This window comes from Schistocerca nitens, chromosome 7 (assembly GCF_023898315.1).
Source record: "Schistocerca nitens isolate TAMUIC-IGC-003100 chromosome 7, iqSchNite1.1, whole genome shotgun sequence".
In the NCBI taxonomy this organism is placed as follows: Eukaryota; Metazoa; Arthropoda; class Insecta; order Orthoptera; family Acrididae; genus Schistocerca; species Schistocerca nitens.
This window is the reverse complement of record NC_064620.1, coordinates 559,802,740-559,816,893: the sequence shown is the minus strand read 5'-3', so window position 1 is coordinate 559,816,893 and position 14,154 is coordinate 559,802,740.

Genomic DNA, 14,154 nt, shown 5'->3' with positions numbered 1-14,154 from the left:
TTACGTTTTATTATGACAGAACTTTCATCTTTCGTGTTATGAGAGCACTGCACACACATATTAAATGTACCTTTTAGTATTTTGGTTTAGTAAACGCCTTTTCACTTCGTAAAATGCGGTGTAAACGATGTTGTGAGTCATAACCCAGTTGGCGTTCATTTGCTCCCGAGTGAGTTTAGCGCCGAATTTGAATTTCATATACTTCTCTGTCTCTCTGTATATATATATATATATATATATATATATACGAGGGCCGTTCAGAAAGTAACCTCCGGTTGATTTAAAAAAATACACCAAGTTAAATAAAAATATTTAATATATACATCTTACAACTACATCTTTGCACTATTTTTCTACATAGTCTCCATAGCGATTGAGGCACTTATCGTATCTCTTCACAAGCTTTGAAATTCCTTCTGCATAAAAATCACCCGCTTGTGCCTGGAGCCAGCCTGTGACCGCATCTTTGAGCTCTTCGTCGTCATCAAACCGCTGTGACCCGAGCCATTTCTTCAAATGCATGAAGAGGTGATAATCACTTGGCGCCAGGTCTGGGCTGTAAGGTGGATGGTTGATAACGTCCCACTTGAAGGACTCAAGAAGGGCCGTTGTTCTGCGAGCAGAGTGAGGACGGGCGTTATCGTGCAAAAAAACGATACCGGAAGTCAGCATACCACGGCGTTTGTTCTGTATAGCCCGTTGTAACTTTTTTATTGTTTCACAGTACACGTCTTGATTAATGGTCGTACCACGTTCCATGAATTCAACCAACAACACCCCTTTGGCATCCCAAAACACCGTTGCCATCAGTTTTCTGGCAGAAAAATCTTGCGAGGCTTTTCTTGGTTTGGTAGGCGAATTTGAATGTGCCCACATCTTTGATTGTTCTTTTGTCTCAGGGTTCACGTACTTAATCCAGGTTTCGTCACCGGTCACGATTCTGTTTAACAATGGTTCTCCTTCGTCCTCATAGCGTGACAGAAAGTCTAATGCAGAGGCCATTCTTTGAGTTTTGTGGTGGTCGGTAAGAATTTTGGGCACCCATCGTGCACAGAACTTACGGTAACCCAATGTTGCTGTCACTATCTCGTACAAGAGAGTCTTAGAAATCTGTGGAAAACCAGTAGACAACTCCGACATTGAGAAACGTCGATTTTCACGAACATTTGCATCAACTGTCTGAACGAGTTCGTCAGTCACCAATGATGGTCTACCACTCCTCTCTTCATCATGAACGTTTTGTCGTCCACTTTTAAATAAACGTACCCATTCACGGACAACTCCTTCACTCATAACTCTTGGTCCGTACACGGCACAAAGCTCACGATGAATAGCTGCTGCAGAATATCCTTTGGCTGTAAAAAACCTTATGACAGCACGCACTTCACATTTGGCGGGGTTTTCTATTGCAGCACACATTTCAAACTGCCACAAAAAATAAACTAGCGCAGGTACGACGTTCACTCGACCACGGCTTGATGCCGACTGACCTGTTGAGTGCGTGAACGCACAGATGGCGTCGCTACTCCCCCCACAACCCGCACTGTGACCAATCGGAGGTTACTTTCTGAACCGCCCTCGTATATATATATATATATATATATATATATATATATATATATATATATGTGTGTGTGTGTGTGTGTGTTCCTTTAACTGTTTGTGTTGCCTTTTCAGTAAAGTTCCTTTGACGTGTTAAATAATGTGCCTTCACAGAGTGAAACGTATACACTGAAAACTTGTTTGCCTTCTGTTATTGCCTTCCGTATATGGAAGTTTTATTCTCTTTTTAGTTTCTAGGATAGGATGTGGCTGGATTTGGGTATATTTTAAATCTGTTGCTATTGTTGTTGGGTGGTGGTTGTGGGCTAGTAGGTGGTCAGCAAATGTGCTATGGGTGCTGTTACTTTCTAGTGCTCTGAAGTGTTCTGAGTATCTCTTTTTAAAGTTCCCGCATATTTATGCTATGTATACTGTACTCAAGTGTTGCATTTGAGTTGATATATTCCTGCTTAGTTGAGTTTGCCTGTGGATGTCTCCTGTGTTCTGGGATTTTGCTGTGTTATGTTGTCTGTCCTGCATGTTATTTGAAATCCCTGTTTCTTCAGTATGTTATCTACTGTGTGGACAGTTTTGTTATTGCAGGTGAGTATGTGCCATTTTGTTTTATGTATGCGTTGCTGTATTATTGTGTCTTGCATGTGGTTATTGTTTGTGTGTTGTTCTGTATTGTGCAAGGTTTTATATGTGCGTGTGTGGTGCGTTTTTTCCTTTTCCGTTTACTAATTTGTTGGTTTAATTTCTCTGTCATATGGGGCTTGTAGCCATTTTTCAGTGATATTTGTTTTATTGTGTTCAGCTCCAGCTTGTAATTCTGTTTGCTAATGGGTATTCTGTTCAGTCTGTGGAGCATGAATCTGAAGGTTGCTTGCTTGTGTGCCACCGGGTGATTCGGTAGATTGTGAATGTTGTTGCCCGTTGTTTCGTTTTCCATACTATTTTGAACTCGCTGATGTTTGTTTTTCTTACGGTGAGATCCAGAAAATTTATTGTGTTGTCTGTTTCTATTTCTAACGTGAAGCGAATTTTTGGATGTAAGTTGTTTATTTCACTGTGCAGCTGTTATATGTGGGTGTCTGTGGTTCACAGATCAGGCTTATTATGTCATCGACATAACGGTACCGGTGCATAACTTTGGACTTTTTTGGTTTTTATTGCGTGTGTAAAGATCTTGTTCTCTAAGTTGTTCATGCATATGTTTGCTAGGACGCCACTAATTTGCGATCCCATGGGCTGTCCTTCATGTTGGGGATAAAATTCTTTGTTGTACATATGTAAGTTTGTGCCGTTATGGTCTTGAGTACGGTTGCTGTTTCATTAATGAGTTAGTCTGGTGTGTTTCCATGTTGTTTTAGGCTTTGTAAGATGCAGCTGATTGTTTCATTTATTGGAATGCAAGTACATTGATGTTGCATCAAATGATATGAGGCGTGAGCGAGACGCTCTGTAGCGTGAACTCCATTGACCCCAAACCACCGTCACTTGAGATTTCAGCTGTGTCAAGCGAGTGTCCATGGAAGGAAAGGGAGGAGGTCTGTCATGTTTTCTGACGAAGGCTGGTTCTTCTCGGTACCATTGATGGCCGTGTGTTGACTAGAAAGAGGCCAGCTGAGGGTCTGAAGCCAAATTGTGTGCGTACTAGATACACTCAACCTTTGACCGTCTGTCATTTCCGGGAGGACTGCCATTTTCTTAACCACTTACGTTGTAGTTTGTGTTTGTCAACTGAGTTACTAGCCGTTTTAGCGAACGACGTGCGGGCTATCGATCGCGTTTCATTTTAAAAGGTATCATATAGATTATATAATGGCAAGACAGAGATTTAGGAACCAGGTTCTAAATTGTAAGACATTTCCAGGGACAGATGTGGACTCTGGCCATAATCTATTGGTTATGAACTGTAGATTAAAACTGAAGAAACTGCAAAAAGGTGGGAATTTAAGGAGATGGGACCTGGATAAACTGACTAAACCAGAGGTTGTACAGAGTTTCAGGGAAAGCATAAGGGAACAATTGACAAGAATGGGGGAAAGAAATACAGTAGGATAAGAATGGGTAGCTTTGAGGGATGAAGTAGTGAAGGCAGCAGAGGATCAAGTAGGTAAAAAGACGAGGGCTAGTAGAAATCCTTGGGTGACAGAAGAAATATGGAATTTAACTGACGAAAGAAGAAAATATAAAAATGCAGTAAATGAAGCAGACAAAAGGAATACAAACGTCTCAAAAATGAGATCGACAGAAAGTGCAAAATGGCTAAGCAGGGATGGATAGAGGACAAATGTAAGGATGTAGAGGCTTATCCCACTAGGGGTAAGATAGATACTGCCTACAGGAAAATTAAAGAGACCTTTGGAGAAAAGAGAACCACTTGTATGAATATCAAGAGCTCAGATGGAAACCCAGTTCTAACCAAGAAGGGAAAGCAGAAAGGTGGAAGGAGTATATAGAGGGTCTATACAAGGGCGATGTACTTGCGGACAATATTATGGAAATGGAAGAGGATGTAGATGAAGATGAAATGGGAGATATGATACTGCTTGAAGAGTTTGACAGAGCACTGAAAGACCCGAGTCGAAACAAGGCCCCAGGAGTAGACAACATTACATTAGAACTACTGACAGGCTTGTGAGAGCCAGTTCTGGCAAGACTCTACCATCTGGTGAGCAAGATGTATGAGACAGGCGAAATACCATCAGACTTCAAGAAGAATATAATAATTACAATCCCAAAGAAAGCAGGCGTTGACAGATGTGAAAATTACCGAACAGTCAGTTTAATAAGTCACAGCTGCAAAATACTAACGCGAATTCTTTACAGACGAATGGAAAAACTGATAGAAGCCGACCTCGGGGAAGATCAGTTGGGATTCCGTAGAAATGTTGGAATACGTGAGGAATAATGACCCTACGACGTATCTTAGAAGAAAGATTAAGGAAAAGCAAACGTGCGGTTGTAGCATTTGTACACTTACAGAAAGCTTCTGACAGTGTTGATTGAAATACTCTCTTTCAAATTCTGAAGGTGGCAGGGGTACGATACAGGGAGCGAAGGGCTATTTACAATTTATACAGAAAGCAGGTGGCAGTTATAAGAGTCGAGGGGTGTGAAAGGGAAGCAGTGGTTGGGAAGGGAGTGAGACAGGGTTGTAGCCTATCCCCGATGTTATTCAATCTGTATATTGAGCAAGCAATAAAGGAAACAAAAGAAAATTTCGGAGTAGATATTAAAATCCATGGAGAAGAAATAAAAACTTTGAGGTTCGCCGATAACATTGTAATTCTGTCAGAGACAGCAAAGGACTTGGTTGGTTGGTTTTGGGGAAGGAGACCAGACAGCGTGGTCATCGGTCTCATCGGATTAGGGAAGGATGGGGAAGGAAGTCGGCCGTGCCCTTTCAGAGGAACCATCCCGACATTTGCCTGGAGTGATTTAGGGAAATCACGGAAAACCTAAATCAGGATGGCCGGACGCGGGATTGAACCGTCGTCCTCCCGAATGCGAGTCCAGTGTCTAACCACTGTGCCACCCCGCTCGGTAGCAAACAAAGGACTTGGAAGAGTAGTTGAACGGAATGGACAGTGTCTTGAAAGGAGGGTATAAGATGAACATCAACAAAAGCAAAACGAGGATAATGGAATGTAGTCGAATTAAGTCGGGTGATGCTGAGGGAATTAGATTAAAAAATGTGACACTTAAAATAGTAAAGGAGTTTTGCTATTTGGGGAGCAAAATAACTGATGATGGTCGAAGTAGAGAGGATATAAATGTAGACTCGCTATGGCAAGGAAAGCGTTTCTGAAGAAGAGAAATTTGTTAACATCAGGTATAGATTTAAGTGTGAGGAAGTCGTTTCTGAAAGTATTTGTATGGAGTGTAGCCATGTATTGAAGTGAAACGTGGACGATAAATAGTTTAGACAAGAAGAGAATAGAAGCTTTCGAAATGTGGTGCTGCAGAAAAATGCTGAAGATTATATGGGTAGATCACATAACTAATGATGAGGTATTGAATATAATTGGGGAGAAGTGGAGCTTGTGGCATAACTTGACTAGAAGAAGGGATCGGTTGGTAGGACATGTTCTGAGACATCGAGGGATCACCAATATAGTATTGGAGGGCAGCGTGGAGGGTAAAAATCGTAGAGGGAGACCAAGAGATGAATACACTAAGCAGATTCAGAAGGAAAAAGTAGCATGGTGAGCTGCATCAAACCAGTCTCAGGACTGAAGACCACAACAACTTAGCAATATGGAGAAAGCCATTTAATTTTTAGTTCACGACCTCTATTTCTCCATGGCGTATTTCCTAGTCTTCACTCCACTTCCCTGTGTTTAGATGTCTCCTCTTCCGTCGATTGGGATTAACGTGTAGTCGTTTTTAACCCCTCTCTTTGTCTTCATGTTCTACAGTTTCGACACGGGCGGGTAAGGCACTAGTTGTTTTGCGCCCTAAAACAAAACAAACAAGCACCTGAAATTACGATTTGGGTTGCGGTTTGGTATGACAGTAGGAACATTTTCGTGCTTATCCCACGCAGCCTGGTGGCAAATTTTTATGTTAGTCTGGTGATTCTACCTGTTGAGCCGCCATTCGTGAACACCATTCCAGGGGATGTTTTCCAATATAGTAACGCTCGTCCACGTACCGCAGCTGTAACCCAACTTGTTCTACGGAGTGTTGAATACTTTCGTGGCCTGATCAGCCACTAGATCAGTCCCCAAATTGGTTTAAATGGCTCTAAGCACTAGGGGACTTAACATCTGATGTCATCAGTCCCTCCGCCAGTCTCGAATCGAGTACCTGCTGGACATCATCAGATGACAATTCCAGCGTCATCCACATACAGCGTCGACCTTCACTGTATCCACCGATCACCTGCAGCAGGAGTGGAACTGCATCCCGTGAACTGACGTCTGTCACCTGTACAACACAATGCATGCATTTTCGCATGCTTGCATTTGACATTCTGGCGGTTACACCGATTATTAATATACCAACATATCATATTGTAAATGTCTTATTTCGCCCTTACATTATCCCGTGATCTTGCAAAGTCGCTCAGTTAAATATGTTACCTAGACAAATGTATTCCCGAAATTTCATTCCTCTACATTAATTAGGTTTTGGTGTTGTGGTATTTTGCCTTTAGTGTATATTCGAGGGTTGGAACTTAAATAGTGGCAACTATTTATTCACAACCGATACAAAAGAGTTAGATCGTTACACCTGCTACTGTCCTTCAGATTAGTCACAGCGTTGTGTAGAACCAGTTGCCATGTTGCGATGTGGAAGGCGTCGTATACCGTTAGCAGAGCCTGTTCTGTTGATGGTGCGAATGGAGCTGTCTAAAGTTATGGTGATTCTCGTATACGACTGTGATGCTGTTATCCAAACGCATTATGTTCCTCCACGGCAGACCGTCAATGCACGGTATTACTGGTCGTTTTTGGAGCATCATCTGCGACCAGCTTTGCGAAAGAAGCGGCGACACTTTCTGCGCAACCCACCCATTATTTTGCACGACAATTCCCGGGCGCATACAGCGCGAGCTGTGGCTGCTCTGTTCGGTTGACGGTACTGGGAAGTACTGTGCCATCCAGTTCTTCTGACTTTGGTTTGATTCCGAAGATGAAGGAATCACTTCGTGACGTTCGCTTCAGAACTGTTCCAGAGATTCGACAGGCAGTAGACCGCTGCATTCGCACCATCAAAAGAACAGGCTCTGTTAACGGTATACTACCCTTTCCACATCTCTGGCAACGGGTTCTACACAACGCTGGTGACTACTTTGAAGGACGGTAACAGGTGCAAACATGTAACTCTTTTTTATCGGTTGTGAATAAATAGTTGCCACTATTTAAGTTCCAACCCTCGTACTACTGAGAATAATACTGAATATATACATATAAATTGTTATTTAAAGCGTGCTTACTTCAGAATATTGTAAGAATATTGGAAGATATTTAAGATATAAGTACTAGGTAAACAAAGCTATTGCTCAACATTTTAGTGATCAATGATAACATATTGCTCAAATAGTACAGACCTGGCTAAAAATACTTTATTTTATAAAATCTGTATCTCTGGAAATCCGAAACATAAACGATAATATAAGGTATCGTGAAGGTATAAAAATAAAAGCTGAAATGAGTATTTTATTAAAAAAATCAAAGTTTTCCAGAATGTTACGATGACGTAGTTCCAGTTGTCCTTTTAGTTTCTGCTCGGGAAACTGGATTATGCACAGCTACATCATTCCAAGATTCTTACAGAAAAACTGATATTGCAGCGATGAATCCTTCACCTCCAAGGATCCGAGTAACTATTAAGCTATATGAAGAAATTATAAAGAACACGATTGTGAATGCACGGAATGGTGTGCGTTATAATACTGAGAAGCTTTTATCTAAGTACATAAACCAATGCCATCAACACACTCATACCTATAGCATCAGTAACAGAGAGCATTTGATAGAGGATCTCCCAGTTTTAAGTATCCCACCCAAAACGCAAATGGTACCTAGGATGTAAAAAATATGTGCACAAATATTTGATCGGACCGCGTTCAAGACATGGTCGCACATGATATAAAAACACATAGTGGTGAAATTATTAACGGTCTCAGGCCCTTGGAAGTCGGCTTGAGCTTCAGTTAATTCCGACTTCGTGACGATATTTTTATGCAGAAACTGGACCTTGCCATGGGATCACCATTGCTATATTGCTTGGCCAGCGTGTTCACGACATCCTTTGAATATGATGCCATGACCCAGTTCCCTGCCTACACCAAAATAGTCATCGCCTTGTGTGGATATGTGGACGACATCCTTTTCCTTTGTACTGGGACGATGGAACAGTGCAATACGTTCATAAAGGATATTAAAGAGCTCCGTGATAACATTCAGCTCACACTGCAGTACAGCAAAGACGTGATGCTTCCCTATTTAGATCTCAACATCTGTTTAAATGTGGGTCTGCTGACCTTCGAGTTTTACCGAAAGGCAACAACAACGTATTTATTCGTCCACGGAAAACCATGTCACCCCACTCAACATAACAAAGTCACCTTTAGGTCTGTGTTACATAGACTCTGTTCTGTGTCCAAACTAAGGAAGCCTTCCAAAGAGTACGAGGACCTCAACATCTGTTTAAATCTGGGTCAGCTGACCGAGTTTTACCGAAAGGCCACAACAACGTATTTATTCGTCCACGGAAATCCATGTCCTCCCACTCAACATAAGAAAGTCACCTTTAGGTCTGTGTTACATAGACTCTGTTCTGAGTCCAAACTAAGGAAGCCTTCCAAGGAGTACGAGATTATTCTTTACATTGCTCTTGAAAATAACGATGATAGGAAATCCGTTGATACGGGAGGCGTGTACAGAATTGCGTGTAACGATTGGCCAAAATGTTATTTAGAGCAAACCGGTAGGAGTTTTAATATTAAATTCAAACAACAGCTTGACAGTTCGAGCATTAAATTGGAGCTAAGTTCCCATTTTCTGGAACAAGGGCATACGGCTGTTGATCCGACCTCGAAAATTTCCATTTTACATCGAGAAAATAAGAGGAACATACTTCTAATCCGTGAGGAAATGGGAATTATGAGGTCCATTAAGCAGTATCCCGAGTAGACACTAAACGGATAACTGGAACAACGTCTTTGCAACATTCTGGATAACTTTGATTTTTAAAATAAAAGAATCAGGTAAGTTTTTCTACACTTGTACTTGATGGTTTCTTTAGTACTGGACCAATGATTCCGTTTTTTTATGGTTTCACTGTTCCTTACTTTATCGCTTATGGTATGAATTTCTACGGACACAAATTTAATAACATAATGTACTTTTTAGCCAGGTCTGTACTATTTAAGCAATGCTGTCATTGTTCACTAAAATATTCAGTAGTATGCTTTGTTTAATTATTACTTTAATCTTACAATTTTCTCAGGTAAGCACGCCTCAAATAATAATTTAAATGTATATATTCTGATAATTATTTTTGCCATAATTATTCTTAATTAACATAAGACAAAATGAAATATTTTCTGCTCGTGGTTCTTTACCGCCTGTTATTGTTCTATTACTTTATTCGGAGCAGGATCCTAATATTTTTTGTCTACCAATGTTACCTCACCACGCGAAATTCTATACATCATATTGCCCCACTGCGCATGCGCACACCTGCTTTGCGCCATCGACACGGCTTATCCGTCGGCCCATAGCTACTAGACACTTTTACGACTGCATCTTCATGCTCTGCAATCTGCTGTACTTACGGTAGGTCACGTTCACACATATTTCCCCACCAGTCGACGCCTTTATGCTGTTTTTATTACTATGTGGGTTCTTGTTGATACTTCCCACATTTTCATTAACTTTTAAGCACTCTCGGTGGTTTGTGCCGTATATGTAATGGTTAACTGGTTATGTTCTGCATATTGCCGTCCGTTTGGATTCATTGTAGGTGTTTTTAATTTTTAATTTTTTGTTCAGTGTTCCAGCCCATTATTGTTTTCTGTAGCATTTAGTTGGGAGTATGTTACTGGACGGTCCTCATTGTTCGATGCAGTCCACGATGCAACATTAATGTCAAGAGTCACCACGTAAGTAATTTTCTCTATTTCTCATTGTTGATTGTCAGCATAGTTTGACTACAGTCGTAGTGAACGCTTCTTGTAATTTAACAGATTTAACCTGATGATGTTGTTTCTAGGCTACGAAACTGGTCGTTAAACAAATTATTTACAAGAGCAGCGAAACAGTTATTATTCAAGACGTCTACTGGTGGCTTCGGTTGTCCCTCGGAATAAGTTCAAATGGCTCTGAGCACTATGGGACTTAACATCTGAGTTCTTCAGTCCCCTAGAACTTAGAACTACTTATACCTAACTAACCTTAGGAAATCACACACATCCATGCCTGAGGTAGGATTCGAACCTGCGACCGTAGTGGTTGCTCGGTTCCAGACTGAAAAGGAATAAGTGATTTTGTATTGCACAGTTTGACATAATTTCAAATGGTCTGAGCTCCAAATAATCAGCAGGAGTGAATTTACTGAACTCTATGGGAGATGTGTGAGCTGGAAGGTATTTGAGCTTAAAGAAACAACTTACTATCATGTGTGATCTGCGGTTTTCCCGGCGTACAGAAATCCTAAAAATTTCCCGGGTATTCAGTCGGGTAGCGTCGTCCACAAAGCGCGATATTTCGGCAAGCCGACTTCTTGCCATCTTCAGGGGTATGACACCAGAACGCCTGAAGATGGCAAGAAGTCGGCTTGCGGGAATATCGCGCCTTTTGGAATACACTACCCGACTGAATACCCGAGAAATTTTCAAGATTCAACTTACTATCTGATTTGCTGAAAGCACTACTACTATCTTACCAACGAATGAAGCTTTAGAAGAGCGTAAAAGCTATAGAGTGAGCAGGCTGACAAGTAAGGATTGTGAGTTTCTGATCAGAATGAAGTGCAGAAGAATCGAAAGAAAAATACAGTAGACAAAAGAGACGAATGAGCTTCGATCCAGAAAGTGAAGAGGTGCTTGGTAAGGCGTTGCAACAAATTCATTAGTAACGGAAGGCACTTCGGCGAGATACCCGGATACTTTCCTGTCATTTGTGTGCGTAAAGACAGTATTAGAAAATAGAAGGTGGAATAAAGTGAATACTTTTGGAACGGGAATAGAGATGCAGAGGCGACAGACATCAATGGTAATGTTCGCAGACGAAACACTTCTTGCATGATGTAAGGAAGACGTAGGACACATTCTGAAAGGACTCAACAGAGTGCTTAGCACAGAATATGCCGTTAGGATACGAAGGTGATGAGGAGTAGTAGAAAGAAAAATACCGAGCTGTTCAGCATGAGAACTGAGAGCGACTTAATAGTGGAAGAAGGGAAGTAATTCTGCAGACCTAGAAGCAAGGTTGCACCCGATGTCCGCAGTAAGTATGCAGGCTGTATTTCATCAACTAGCCAGTAGGTGGGGAAGGAGTATGAGGAAAATCCTAACCAGAAGGAGGACCGGTTAGTGGCACACCTACTGCATTCCTAGTTAACTTGGTGCTGCAAGCAGTCGCAGAGGCAACGACTGGAATATGCAAACACGTTATACCGTGGGATGCAGCCGGGTGATGTACTCGTCCTGACACAGTATTTCGGTGGACCAACTGGTCGCCGTCTTCAGCTGAGTATGCTGATGCGCAACCTCGACGGAACTGAGTACCAACAGAAACGGCGACTTTTTAATATTCCGCGGCCGGCCCAGCGCGCATGCGCGAGAAGCAGCACTGATGACTTCAAGCGTAGTGCATCCGTGGAAGAAGTAGGCAAAACGATATGTCTCTGGAAGAACATAAAAAGAATCTGCTGGGCTAATTGGAGACCGTTGTTGTTTAATATAAGATAAAACCGGATTCCACGTCTTCCTTAAGGGAAACTCTTTTTGTTTTTCCGGGTCTTCTGACAGCCTTGATGCTGCCCGCCACCTTTTCCTGCCTGTGCCAACCTCCTCATCCCAGAGTAGCACCTGCAACCTGTATCCTCAGCTACTTGCTGAATGCATTCCGATCTCTGTTTTCTTTTACACTTGTTATCCCCTATAGCTCCCTCTATTACAATATATGCTATTGCGTGACGATGTCTTAACAGATGTCTTACCACCATGTCCCTTCTTCTTGTCAGTGTTTTCGATTCATTACTTCCCCCGCCGATTCTCCGTAGAACCCCTTCATTCCTTATTTTATCAGTGCACCTAATTTTCAACGTTCTCATGTAGCACCATATCGCAAATGCTAAGATTCTCTTCTGTTCAGGTTTTGTCACAGTCCATTCTTCACTACCATATAATTCTGTGCTACAAACGTTTATTCCCAGAAAGTTCTTCTTCAAATTAAGGCCTATGTTTGCTACTAGTAGACTTCATTTGGCCATGAATGCCCTACTTGCCACTGCTAGTTTGATTTTTATGTGCTCCTTCCTCCGTTTGCCATGGATTATTTTGCTGCCTGGCTACCAGGCAAATTCATCTAATTCGTGATCACGAATCCTTATGTTAAGTTTCCCGCTGTTCTCATTTCTGCTACTTCTCATCACTTTCGTCTTTCTTCGGTTACCTCTGAATCCATATTCTGTACATACTAGACTCTTCATTTCATTCCACAGATGTGGAATTCTTCTGCATTTTTCCTAGTGATAGCAATGTCATCAGCAACCATTTTCATTTATGTTCTTTCACCTTATTTTAATTCCACTCACAAGCCTTTATTTTATTTCCATCATTTCCTTCTTGATATATAGATTGAACAATAGGGGTGAAAGACCACATTCCTGTCTTAGACACTTTCTAATCCGAGCGCATCGTTCTTAGGTTTCCACTCTTATTGTTCCCTCTTTGTTCCTGTTTGTAATGTATATTAAGCGTCTTTCCCTAAAGATTGCTCCACGTTTTCTTAGAATTTCGAATATCTTGCACCATTTGTCATTGTCGAATGCTTTCTCCAGGTCGACAAATCCTACGAATGTGTGTTGGTTGTGTTCTAACCTATAGTAACCGCGGCCCGAACGGTCGCGGGGTGGCCAAGAAAGCGCGGCGGGACCAAGCGGAGAGCCGACCGCGAACAAACAAACGAACGGAAAGGACGGACACGAAACAACGACGGACGATGGAGAGAGACCTTACGACGACAACACGCAAGAAGCAACGGAGTGATAGACAACCAAACGAATCCAAGACGTCCTCTAGTAATGAAAACAAAGAACGGTAAACACGCTGTCTGTTGTCGAGGCAATGTCAAGACTCACGCAACGATTAGACTTGCTGGCTCAGTTTTTTTTTACCTTCAATGTATTTGGATTCCCCCTCCCCCCCCCCCCCCCCCGAAGGGGGCGGGCTGGCAGCAGCTTATTACACTGCTCTGCAGCCTACAGACTTTTTTAAAATGTAAGGAGAAGTTAACAATAAAAGCAGGCGATAAAATGGGGACTTAAATTGTAAAACGGTGGAAAATTGTGGAAAGTTAAAACATAAAGGAAAGGATTGGCAAAGCAAATAAAATACACAGGATGCAGACAGCTAACATAGTAGACAGACAATTAAAAAAACATGGCGACAGTCTGGTTTCTGTTGGCAAGAAATATAAAATCACACCTAGCGACAGTATGATGGCCGTTCGCAACACTTCGGAAAAGACACACAACACTGAACACTCACTGGAAACGTTGCACAAAGAGGACACACAATAGCCTAGGGCAGACTGGAGGGGGGGGGGGGGGTTATGGACCTGGACAGATGAGGGGGAAAACAAGGAGGGAAGAGAGGAAAAACGAAAAACGAAAGGGGGGGGGGAACCAAAGGAGGGAGACGACTCATAATAGGGGGGGGGGGGCAGGGCAGACGCGAGAGGGAATGGGAAAAGGCAGAGGAGGCAAATGCAAAAGGACTCGGGGGTGAGATGGGGGACAGAGAGAGGGGGTAGGTGGAAAAAAAAGAGGATGGAAGGGGTGGAGAGGGAGCCCAAAAGGATGGAGGAAAGGAGGGTGGGGGTGAGGATCAGAGTTGATAGGAGGGATAAATGGAGGGAGAGAGGG